Source organism: Papaver somniferum, chromosome 7, assembly GCF_003573695.1.
Source record: "Papaver somniferum cultivar HN1 chromosome 7, ASM357369v1, whole genome shotgun sequence".
NCBI classification, from domain to species: Eukaryota; Viridiplantae; Streptophyta; class Magnoliopsida; order Ranunculales; family Papaveraceae; genus Papaver; species Papaver somniferum.
The window spans coordinates 184,918,303-184,929,573 of record NC_039364.1 but is presented as its reverse complement, the minus strand read 5'-3'; positions in this window follow the sequence as shown (position 1 = coordinate 184,929,573).

Genomic DNA, 11,271 nt, shown 5'->3' with positions numbered 1-11,271 from the left:
TGGGGTATGTTGATGAGAAATGAATTCAAACCCTAAACAAATGCACTGCACGGAAGTACTTTTAGGTTCGAAAGATCAATTTGTAAGACTCTGGCCTAAACCAAGAAACGACCATTCCAATTCAATTCGGTCACTAAAGGAGAAGGGATGATCTTAGGGAGGGAAGCGAAGAAGGTGCTTGAGATCAGAATGTTGAATTAGGTATGGATGTTTCATGACTTGTATCAGAAAATGGTTTCTGGATGCTTGTGTTGATAACACTTTCATGTTCTTTGAAAAAGGTTGAAAACCTATTTATATAAGTCATTGAGCGCACCCTGATCTCATAGGAAGTGGAGGAACTTAAGTAGTGGAGAAGTGGAGTTGTGCAGAAGGTGGTGATCATCGTGTTTCCGTTATGAGGGAAGATTGATCACGTTTTCACCCACTACTCTCATTACTATTAATCGTCCGTATTTCCTGACACTTTATCATAATGGGCACGTTGCACGCCGCACGCTGTAAACCGCCAGACCAATACCCCAGTAAACATCCCCCAGTTTGTGACATGTTTGATGTCTCGAGTAAGTGGGTCGAGTCGTGAGACTCGTCGTTGAAAGAAGCACATAATGCTTTTAGGTCAAATAATAAATTATTTGTGAAACCAATATTAATAAAACATCGCTTATAATCGATGTGTATGAAGCATCGCTTTTAAATAAGCTACTGAAAAATAATCGATGTACTAGAAGCATCGTTGTTTTAGAGCTCGATTGAATCAGTCACCCTTGGTCGATCACTCCATGTGGAGGAGGGATGGCCGGTGATCATAATGCTATCATGTTGTTTTTCTGAAAAATAAATCTACACCATCCAACTAGGCTAGTGAAGTTGGACGGACGAGATGATTTGCGACAGTTACATATTGCCGTTGATGTAATTTAGGGTTTAGGGGCCGCGCGGCCAACCCTTTTTGGGCGAGCGATTCAAAGCACTGAACGTTAGTTCGAACAAGCCGATTGATCATGTGCAAAGACGCGTCGCCAGCGATCATACTGACGCCTTCTGGGTCGTCTAAAATTGAATCTAAGCCACTCGATCTGGCCGGCAAAGATGGATGGTTGTGATCGATTTGCGACAGTAGCGTGTTGCTGCAAAGCAATTTTAGGGTTTCAAACAACGCGTTCGCCCTACTTTGGGCAGGTGATTTGATGTGCTTTGGTCTTGCTATGAGCAAGTCGATCGACCAAGGGTGGAGTCGGGTCGACGGTGAACGCGTTAACATCTCCTGGGCCATCTGAAATTAGATCTAAGCCACTTGATTTGGCTGGCGAAGATGGGTGGTCACGATCGATTTGCGGCAGTAGCATATTGCCGCAAATATAAATTAGGGTTTTAAGACGGTCGCGTCCACCCTAGTTCAATCGAACAGTTTGATGCGTCATTGACTTCCCATGATCAAGTCGATCGATTGGGAATGAAATTGGGATGGCGGTGAACGCATTGGCACATCTTTGATAATTCGAGATGCGATCTAAGCCGTCCAACTAGGCCGGCTAAGTTGGACGGGTGCGATGGATTTTGAGACTGTTTTTGTCGGTCTTAACTCGTTTGAGCTATTTTTTAGACAGCGCGATCACCCATGTTTTGGTGAGCGTTCAACAATGTAGCGGACGAGCTAAAGGAATTTCGACCAGTCGGGATGTTAGTGGGCCGCCGGCGTTTATCATGACGATCGCCTAGTTCCGTTAGGAGTAGGAGAGGCTGGTTGAATTGCGTGGCCAAATCGTGTGGCCGTGATAATCTTTTAAGACTGATATGGACCGTCTAGATTTTCCTTAAGGAATTAAACGCGTTCGATCACGCTGACTTTTAATTAAAAGGTACGTAAACACACTGATCTTTTTATCAGAGGGTGGTGTAGCCTATATGAGTGTTTTCATGCAGGTCTCAATACTGACACTTCGGGAGATTTATGCTACTCCGTTGGGAGTGAACATTAATCGTCATGTCATGTCAATATTGAGAGTTCAGCTGAGAACATAACATAGGAAAACACTAGGCAGGCTCCGGCATTAGTGAGTAATGCAACTAGGAGCTTAAATACTCATTGGGCTCTATACTAGTGAACAATTCATCTAGGAGATTAAGTTTCAATATAATGTGAAGAGAGACATAGGCACTCATCAGATTCTGATATATTCTCCAAATTCCTTGTGAAATATATATATATATATATATATCAAGGTCTACTACTTCTGATGCCGGGTCAGGTAGACAGACTTTTACAGTTTTCGTCCTAAGCTAAAAACCACCATCAACAATGTAGTTGGTTGTTTTTAGCACAACTGGTAAGGAAAAAACACAAATATTTTTAGGAGGATACTAAATCATATAATACAGTATGATCATGACCGCTGGATCACCCAAATCCCAGCTATTTATAGTACCCGATCGAATAAATCACGGATTTTAGTATTAAAATAAAATTCATTACATTTCCAGAATACAAAACAAAGTATGGACAAGTTAGGCTAGATAAAGAACGATCAAATTTATACTAGCAGAACATAAATCTACCGCTATAAATGATCACATTTAATTAAAAATTAATAATAAATGTTCAATTGATATTTCATAATAAATGTTTCTTTAATTAATCAAATGAATATTTTTTTGTTGATACATGATAAATTTATTTGATATTAACCATATTAGTAAGCATTAATGGTGGTTGTGATGGTGGGCAGTGGTGGGGATAACGGTGGTGGGTATTGGTGAGACTGGTGGAGTTGTGACGATAATGTGGTGGTAGAAGAAGTAGTGGTAGTATGGTGAGAAAAGGGGTCCTAAGATAGGTAAATTAAGCACTAATGGTGGTTGTGATGGTGAGTGGTTGTGATGGTGGGTGGTGGTGGTGGATCGGCGGTGGGGATAATGGTGGTGGGTATTGGTGAGAGTGGTGGAGTGGTGACAATAATGTGGTGGTGGAAGAAGTAGTGGTAGTAGGGTGAGAAAATGTGTCCTAAGATAGGTAAATTATTTAGTCACTCTTGGTTAATTTTCCTTTTTTTGTTTTAATTTGATTTTAGTTTTCAAATTACTTTTTTTACTATTTTTTAAAATTAAGACAATTTTTAAAGGCCATATTTTTCCAAAAAAGAAGATGTTGTGATTTTAAGATTTACCGGGTAGGGGGCAGGAAGAAAAATGAAACGTATAAATTTTTTTACCAAACACAAGGCTACACGCGAATTAATTGTGAACGGTTTAGTTTCTCACATCTCTCTTTATTCCTTTTTTTTGTCATGGTTTCTGTTTCTGTCATTATTTCTCCCCTACTTCATGGGATTATGCAAGGCTACGCGTCAATTAATTGTAATCGATTCAGTTTCTCGCATCTCTCTTTATTCCTCTTTTTTGTCATGATTTCTGTTTTTGTCATTTCTCCCCAACTTCGTGTAATTATGCATGCTTGAGAAATAGTTCATGATAATAGGTAAAGAGACAAGAAAAGGAATGGATCAAGAATTAAAAATTATTATAAATTTTAGGAAAATGAATAAACACAAATCTATGTAAATTGGGAACCCCAACAATTGATACCAAAATGAAAAATTAAATTCCAATGCTGACAGATTTTGCAAGATTAATATAATTGATTTTAAAGTAGTTTTAGGTGTTTTTAGTTTTATTACAAGTTTGGTGAATGACCTGTAATGATATTTTTTTGAAGTAGTGAACGAAGTAATGTTCTACTGCCCATAGGATTTGCTCTAATGATTAACTATGTTTGTCCCAAAGGGTTGTATGACTTACATACACAATATTAAAAGATTCGAGGATAAGAACATGTTTATTAACCAACTCCTCAAAACATCTAGACCTAGATCGACGGTTCGATTCTTCTTAGACAATTACGACATGTATGAATTGTTGGATAAATTTGAAACACATATCCTTGCCCGTGCCGTTGCGGCACGGGTTGAGACCTAATAATAATAATATAATATAGAGGACGGATCCATTGACATGGCCATATTTTACAATATCTAACAGTGTTTATCAGTCGTTGGATTGAACCAAAACGACGGTGTATATTGTTCAAATTTGATCAGTCATTGATAACTCTTTTCAGAGTATCAAAATGAGAGAAGTGTGATATAGTCAAGTTCGAACCCTAAACAAATGTACTGCACATGAGTACTTTTAGATTCGAGAGATCAATTTGTAAGACTGTGGCCTAAACCAAGAAATGGCCGTTCCAGATTCAATTCGGTCACAAAGTGAAGGAGAAGGGGTTGATCTTAGGGAGGGAAGCGAAGAAGGTGTTTGAGATCAGAATGTTGAATTATGAAGGTATGGCTGTTTTATGACTTGTATCAGAATGTGAAACTGGCTTGCAGAATGTAAGCTATTAGTTCTCGGTGTTTTCTGGATACTTTTGTTGATCACTTCTGTTATGTTGAAATAGGTTGAAATCCTATTTATACAAGTCATGTTCGAACGCACCCGGATCTCGTAGGAAGTGGAGGCAGTTAGGTAGTGAAGAAGTGGGGTTGTGCAAAAGGTGATGATCATCACGTTTTCATTATGGGGGAAGACTGTTCACCCTTTCACCCACTACTCTCATTGTTGTTAACCGTCCGTCATTTCCTGAAACTTTCTCGTAATGGGCGCGTTGCACGCCGCATGTTGTAAATCGCCAGAACAATACCCCAGTGAGCATCCCCCAGTTTGTGACATGTTTGATGTCTCGAGTAAATGGGTCAAGTCGTGAGACTTCCCGCTAAGAGCAACACATAGTGCTTTTAGGTCAAATAACAAAATTATTTGTGGAACCAATAAATATAAAACATCGTTTATAGTCGATATATATAAAGCATCGCTTTTAAACAAGCAGCTGAAAATAATCGATGTTCATGAAGCATCATTGTTTTCGAGCTCGTATAAGTTAGTCGCGGAGCTTAGTGTCTTAAAAGGAGCGTGACCGCCCTCTTTCAGGGAGTCGGTATGAACTACGCATGCATCTCAGGGAGTGGCCGGTCAGACCCTGTAGGAGAGTGACGACTGGTGGCCATTCTAAAATCTTATCAGTCGATCCAGGTTAGATCTGGACCGCTTAAATCGGCTAGCCAAGTTGAGTGGCTGAGACGATTTGCGGCAGTTAATGACTGTTGTTGAATCATACAAGTAGCGCGAATGGCACTTTTGAGTGATCGTTTAGGAACCCTATGAACGAGTCATGACTTGGACGATCGTTCCCTGTAAAGGAGGGATGGCCCGTGATCGCGACATCACCCTGTCGGTCTCCTGAAAATAAATCTAGACCATCCGACTAGGCTAGCGAAGTTGGATGGACGAGATGATTTGCGGCAGTTGCTTACTGTCGTTGATTCAAATTAGGGTTTAGAAGCCGTGTGGCCAAACCTATCTAATTTGGCTAATCGACTGAAAGTACTGGGCGCTAGTTTGAGCGCGCCGATTGGCCAGACGCAAAGGCGAGCTGCCGGTGAGCATGCTGACATCTATTGGGCCGCCTAAAATTTGATCTAAGCCATTCAATTTGGCTGGCGAAGATGGACGGTTGTGATCGATTTGCGATAATAGCACACTGCCGCAACGCAACTTTAGGGTTTCCGTAAAAACGTGTTCACCCTAGTTTGAGCAAACGATTTGATGCACTCTTGGCTTGTCGTGGGCAGGTCGATTGACCAGGGATGGAGCTGGTTCGCCGGTGAACACGCCAGCACCTCTTTTATAATTCGAAGGAAGATTTAGACCGTCCAACTAGGCTAGCTAAGTTGGGAGGATGTGATGAATTTGAGACCGTTACGGTCGGTCTTAGCTCGTTTGAGATTTCTTTCAACAACGCGATCACTCTGGTTCTCGCTAACGATCAGGGGTGTTACGGGTGAATTAAAGGGATTCCGATCGGCGGGGATGCTAATGGGCTCCTCGGTGGACATTATGGAGGTTTCCTAGTTCTGCTGGGAAGAGCCTAAGCTTGTTGAATTGTCTGGCCAAATCGTGTGGCCGTGGTTGCTCCTTAAGACTGTCATGGACAGTCTAGGTTTTCCTTAAGGAATTTAAGCGCGTCGATTGTGCTAACTTTTAATTAAAAGCATGTTGACACGAAAATCTCTTTATCAGAGAGTGTTGCAGCATGTGTGAGTGTTTCATGCAGATCTCAATACTGACGCTTCGGGAGATTCGTGCTACTCCGCTGCGAGTGAACATTAATCGTCATGTCATGCCAATATTGAGAGTTCAGCTGGGGAACATAGCATAAGAAAATACTAGGAAGGCAGTGCATTAGTGAATAATACTGGTGGAAAATAAAATTCATAGAATATTTGGGATTATTGCTATATGCACAATTCTGAGTGAATCTTATATATATATATATATACAAATATATTGAATTGCTCAATACATCTGTGAGCAAAGAGGTTTATGCACTCATCACTTTCAGATGGCTTTTGTTCCTTTGCAGGATGACAACGTATTAAATGCAGGGTTTTACGATTTTACCCTTGAACTAACAGTGACATTGTTGCGGGGTAAGCACTAGATGGCGACAGTCAAGGAAATTTACGAGAGATGTTTGGCGTACATTACCAGGCTAGGGGATGGCTCGGCCCTTGAATACAAGATACGTTTTCTTTTATCGCACGTCAGTTGTCCTCAGGTAGATAAGTATCCATTCGATTGTTATCCCGTATTTGAAGCCTTTATACATGGTAAGTAGAGACTTCTTTTCTTCCTGGGACCTTGCTGATTTGTGGAATATAAAGAGAAGCATTTGAGCCTTTCTCCCCACACCGATCATCACATAATTGCATTCTTCTTCGTTCCAGGTATTGCTCCATATGTCTCATGTCATTTGATTTTTGATTTTTTTTACGTCGATTGTTGATATAATCATGATGCCTCTTTGCAGTATATGATGGGATGGCGGTGATGATTATTCTTCAACTTCTCCAGAGAAAAGCTTTGAAGTCGACAAACCCAGGGCTAATGCGTTCGAGGAGGTGATGGCCAAAATAGATTCTCCGTTCGCAAAGCTGGTCGTGCTATACAAGGTATGTCTCTTGTGTATTTACGCATCGTCCGAGAGCGTGTTCAACCTTTTCTGGCTTCAGTTAGTATGGAGGATAAGTGGAGGCGTGACGAAGCATCCCAGCCAACGAGTGCTAGAGCTGAAAGATTTGCAGCTCGGCTAAAACGACGAAGAGTAGAGCATGAACAGTTCCTGGGCGAACATGAATTCTTTGATAAACATGAATATCCTATTCACGATGGCGTGATAATCCTTGATTCTGATGTGGATGAACCCGATCCCAAAGAATATCCTCAAAAGGCCGCTGAAACAGTTTCTAAAAAATATGTTGGCGCAACTTTTGAAAGGGAGGTCGAGGCAGCTTCTGCTGAGGATGTGGTATCGGCTTGTGAAGAATGTGTTGAAGAGGCCTCCAACAACGGCTCCGGTGAAGGCACTGTTGATCCCGCTGATAATTAGACTTCCCACTTGTTACTTTCTTCCGTAGATGAACATCTTTTCATGGCTTGTAGATTTATTTTTTTTGTACTCAGTGGTTTTTGTTTACATGACTGGAGCCTGAACTTTATCGAATAATAGTTCTTTGCTCGTGCTATCTTGAGAATCTAGATGTACTAATCTCCGGTAGGGTTATAATAGAATCCTCCTCCTATTGAGGCGTGCAACCGATGGGAATGCTACATACATAAGCAGTGATTTTTTGCTTCTCATGTGACTGGATACCGCTTCCATGATGATATCTATTATGTGTAACCCTAATAACAACAGCTTGAAGTAGAAGATGTAATGATGAAAATTAAAGATTCGGCCACGAATCTGTAACTTCCTTTTGGTATTATCCTTGTATATGACATGTGTTGTGCTTCCGTGAACGAGAAATCCAAGAGTCGTATTTGTTAGGTGTGGAGGCTCTTTCTCCAATTAACAGCACGTGTGACGTGTTTGGACACGTCTGAAGAAGTGGTTGAAATCCAGGAGCACCACGTGTGCTAGCTCGATGCTTCCCGATTCTGTGAAGGGATTTCTCAAAATCCTAGAATTATAGATGGGGAAACTGCTTTCCGGGATCTAGGTGCACGACGATTGAGAGGCCATTTCTTTGTTGAAGCAGGCTGCACTTCAGGACGCTTGCCCACAACCGTGTACTGGATGCTTGACAATTTCCTTTAGCCACCTTCCCTTCCCTTTCCTTTATGTATTTCCTTCTTCTGTGTCATTGAAAGATACGAGGTGCCTCTTTCGTGGTTTTATTTTTCTGTTTTTGAATCAATGGGTAATGATTTTATAAGGGTTTGGGTTTACTCGAGACTTTGCCTTGATTCAAGAGTAATAATTTTAAAATAAATGATACTTTGATTAACTGATAAATTGAAACCCTAATTATGAATGCAAGAAGTGCAATCATTTTGGAGGAATTACAAATATTGCATGAAAAGGGAAATTTCTAAAGGAAACACTAAAAGGAATTTTGGAGGAGAGGGCGGCGCGACATCTTAGGTATTGAAGGGTTTGATCCACCGGGCGTGTATTATTACGCCTTCTAGTTTGTCAGTATTTATGAGCTTGCAGTAACCTTCCAAAATAATTTCCGACACTAGGTACGGATCGTCTTTCCCTTCTGTGAAATCGGACAGAGCAGGATGAGCCACAACTCTCACCACCATATCTCCAACTTGGAATGGGTTTGGACGTTGCACGATTACTTTCCTAGATTTCTCATTTTTAACTGTGACAACTTCTAAACTCTTGATAAAATACTTGAAAGGACCAACATCCCATTCACATCTCCTAGTGACGGTAGGGTTAATAATCGGATCGAGTCCCCAAGCCTTGGAGGGAGGAGGAGTGACTGGTTGCAAAAAGGGTTGTCCAATAAGACTTACTTGTGTCCGGAATCTACGAACAAATGCGAATACGCTCTCGCCAGGTAGTTGTGTCACATTCGTGAGTTGTTGATACAACAAAAAATAGTCTTCATGATCGGACGGCTTGTTATAGACCCTTTCAGGTATAGACATTGGTAAACGACATACTCCTAGCTTCGTCTTTTTATCGTGTATCCAGGAGCGCCCCAGGATCATATCATAATATGGGTATTCTTTAACCACATGAAATTTGGCGTATGTTAGGGCATCACCCACCTTGATTTTGAGATTGATGTACCCGTAAGCGTCTCTGGATTCTCCTCCCGAGTTTTTGATTATGGTTGGGCAGTGAACTGCTTCCTGCTTTGAAATATTTGCAGCTATCAAAGTCTTAACAGTGACAATATTGAAATCCGAGGCCGCATCAATCAGTGTGCTGTCAAACTCGACATCCTTCAAGTGAGCGGTGGTTAAGAGTCCCCAGCTACATCTATTAGTCGCGCTTCCCAGGAAAGATTGGGGTTTGGGAGTGGCTTCCCTTACTGGAAACAGACGCATGCCTGATACGACACGGTTGAGGGCTCCAAACATGTCTTGACACTGCGCCTTGGAGAAGCACATAATTTCACATAAATGCTCCATCGTAGACTGCACATTTTTGTGGACGGAGTCCCCAGAAATCATGCAGATCCTGACAGGAAGGGGGTCTCTGTGAACTCCTTCATTTCCTAATTGAAGTTCTCCTGCATCCACCTTCTCTTTGAAAATGCGCTTCAATTTTTTGTAGTCACTGGTCGGGTGATTGACAAACCTATGGTAACGGCAATATTTGGGATTTGCCATCTCTTTTTCGGTTGGCGGACGTCTGAGAGGAGGTAGCTTGATGGTGTCATCTTGAATCCATGCTTCCAGGAGTTCAATAACTTCATCCATTGGAAATGGGAAGTCTGGAGCAGCATCTCCAGTTTCTTGTTGTTGCACAGGGGTCTTAGCCGCGGCTTTCCGGGTTGCAGTTGTCTGCGCTGGTGTTGTACGCTTGGGTTGTTGTTCCGTTGCTGGAGCTTTCCTTTTCTATCCTTCACCTACTATGCTTACAGAAGGACCAGTGTTATAGTGCTTGTTGATGAGGCGCATGTTTCCTCGAGTTTCGCATGCATCTTCACCCCTGGCCGGTCTGGTTCTTTCTAACAGCGCTGGCGCGGTCGTAACTGACCGCTTAACAGCTTCATGAAGTTCAGAGAACGTCTGGAAACGCAGGTTTACCAGTAAAGCACGATAGATGGGAACCATACCGTTAATGCATGACTCCGCCAACTGTTGTTCGGTCACATTTGGGTCGTCACAATCCAATGCTTGAATTCTGAATCTCTTGACATAATCGTTTGGATGTTCGTTGTTTCGTTGAAACATTCTTCCTAAGTCTAAGAAAGTGATTTGCTCATACATGAAGAAATACTTCTTGTAGAAAGCGGTGACCATCTCGCACCAGTTGGATATGTTGTTTGGTGCGATGTTGTTGTACCAGGTATACGCTCTTCTGGTAAGCGACTTTGAAAATTCTTTCAGGCGGAGGACATGATTGTATTCGTGTTCTCCCGAGGATTCCAGAAAACGAGAGATATGTTCACGAGCGTTACCAGTACCATCATGGAGGGAAAACTGAGGAGAAGAGTATCCTCTCGGGAGAGGAACTCTTTGCACATTTGGGGTATATTCTTCAAACGGGTTCTGAAGTTGATTCAAGACTTTGCTGCTAGGCTAAAGGGTTTCATGCACAACTGTGCTGAGGACGTTGTTATTCTGGACTATTTCCGAGTGAATCATAGAAGGGTAAAGCTTCACCAACCGTTAGAATGCTTTTGGGAACCTCCAGAGATAAATGAGATTCAAATTTGCTGTGACGGGGTGGCGAGAGGGAATCCAAGAGTTGCTGGTACTGGTGTGGTGGCGCGCGACGCGAGTTGTTCAGTCATAGGATCTATGTCTATTGGCCTTGGGGTTACTACTAACTACTTGGCGGAGCTATATGGCATTATTGTTGCAATGGAATGGGCAGTTCGATGGGGAGTTAGGCGAATTTGTCTTATGGAGTAGTGGAATCCTTTAAGAGTAACAATATACCTTGGTTTGCAAAACTAAGGTGGTTGGCAGTTTGTAGACAATATGATGCAATTCGGTTTGTTCACACATATAGGGAGGCTATTTTTTCTGCGGATTCTATGGCAAAGAGAGGTTGTCTTCTTAATGATGAGATGAGTTTACATTATGATGGAAGACCAGATTTTTTGATTTCAGTTGAATATCCAAATGTTGTTTATTTTAGATTCAAATAGTTTACAAGTTTTTGGGGTTGTTGTGACCTCT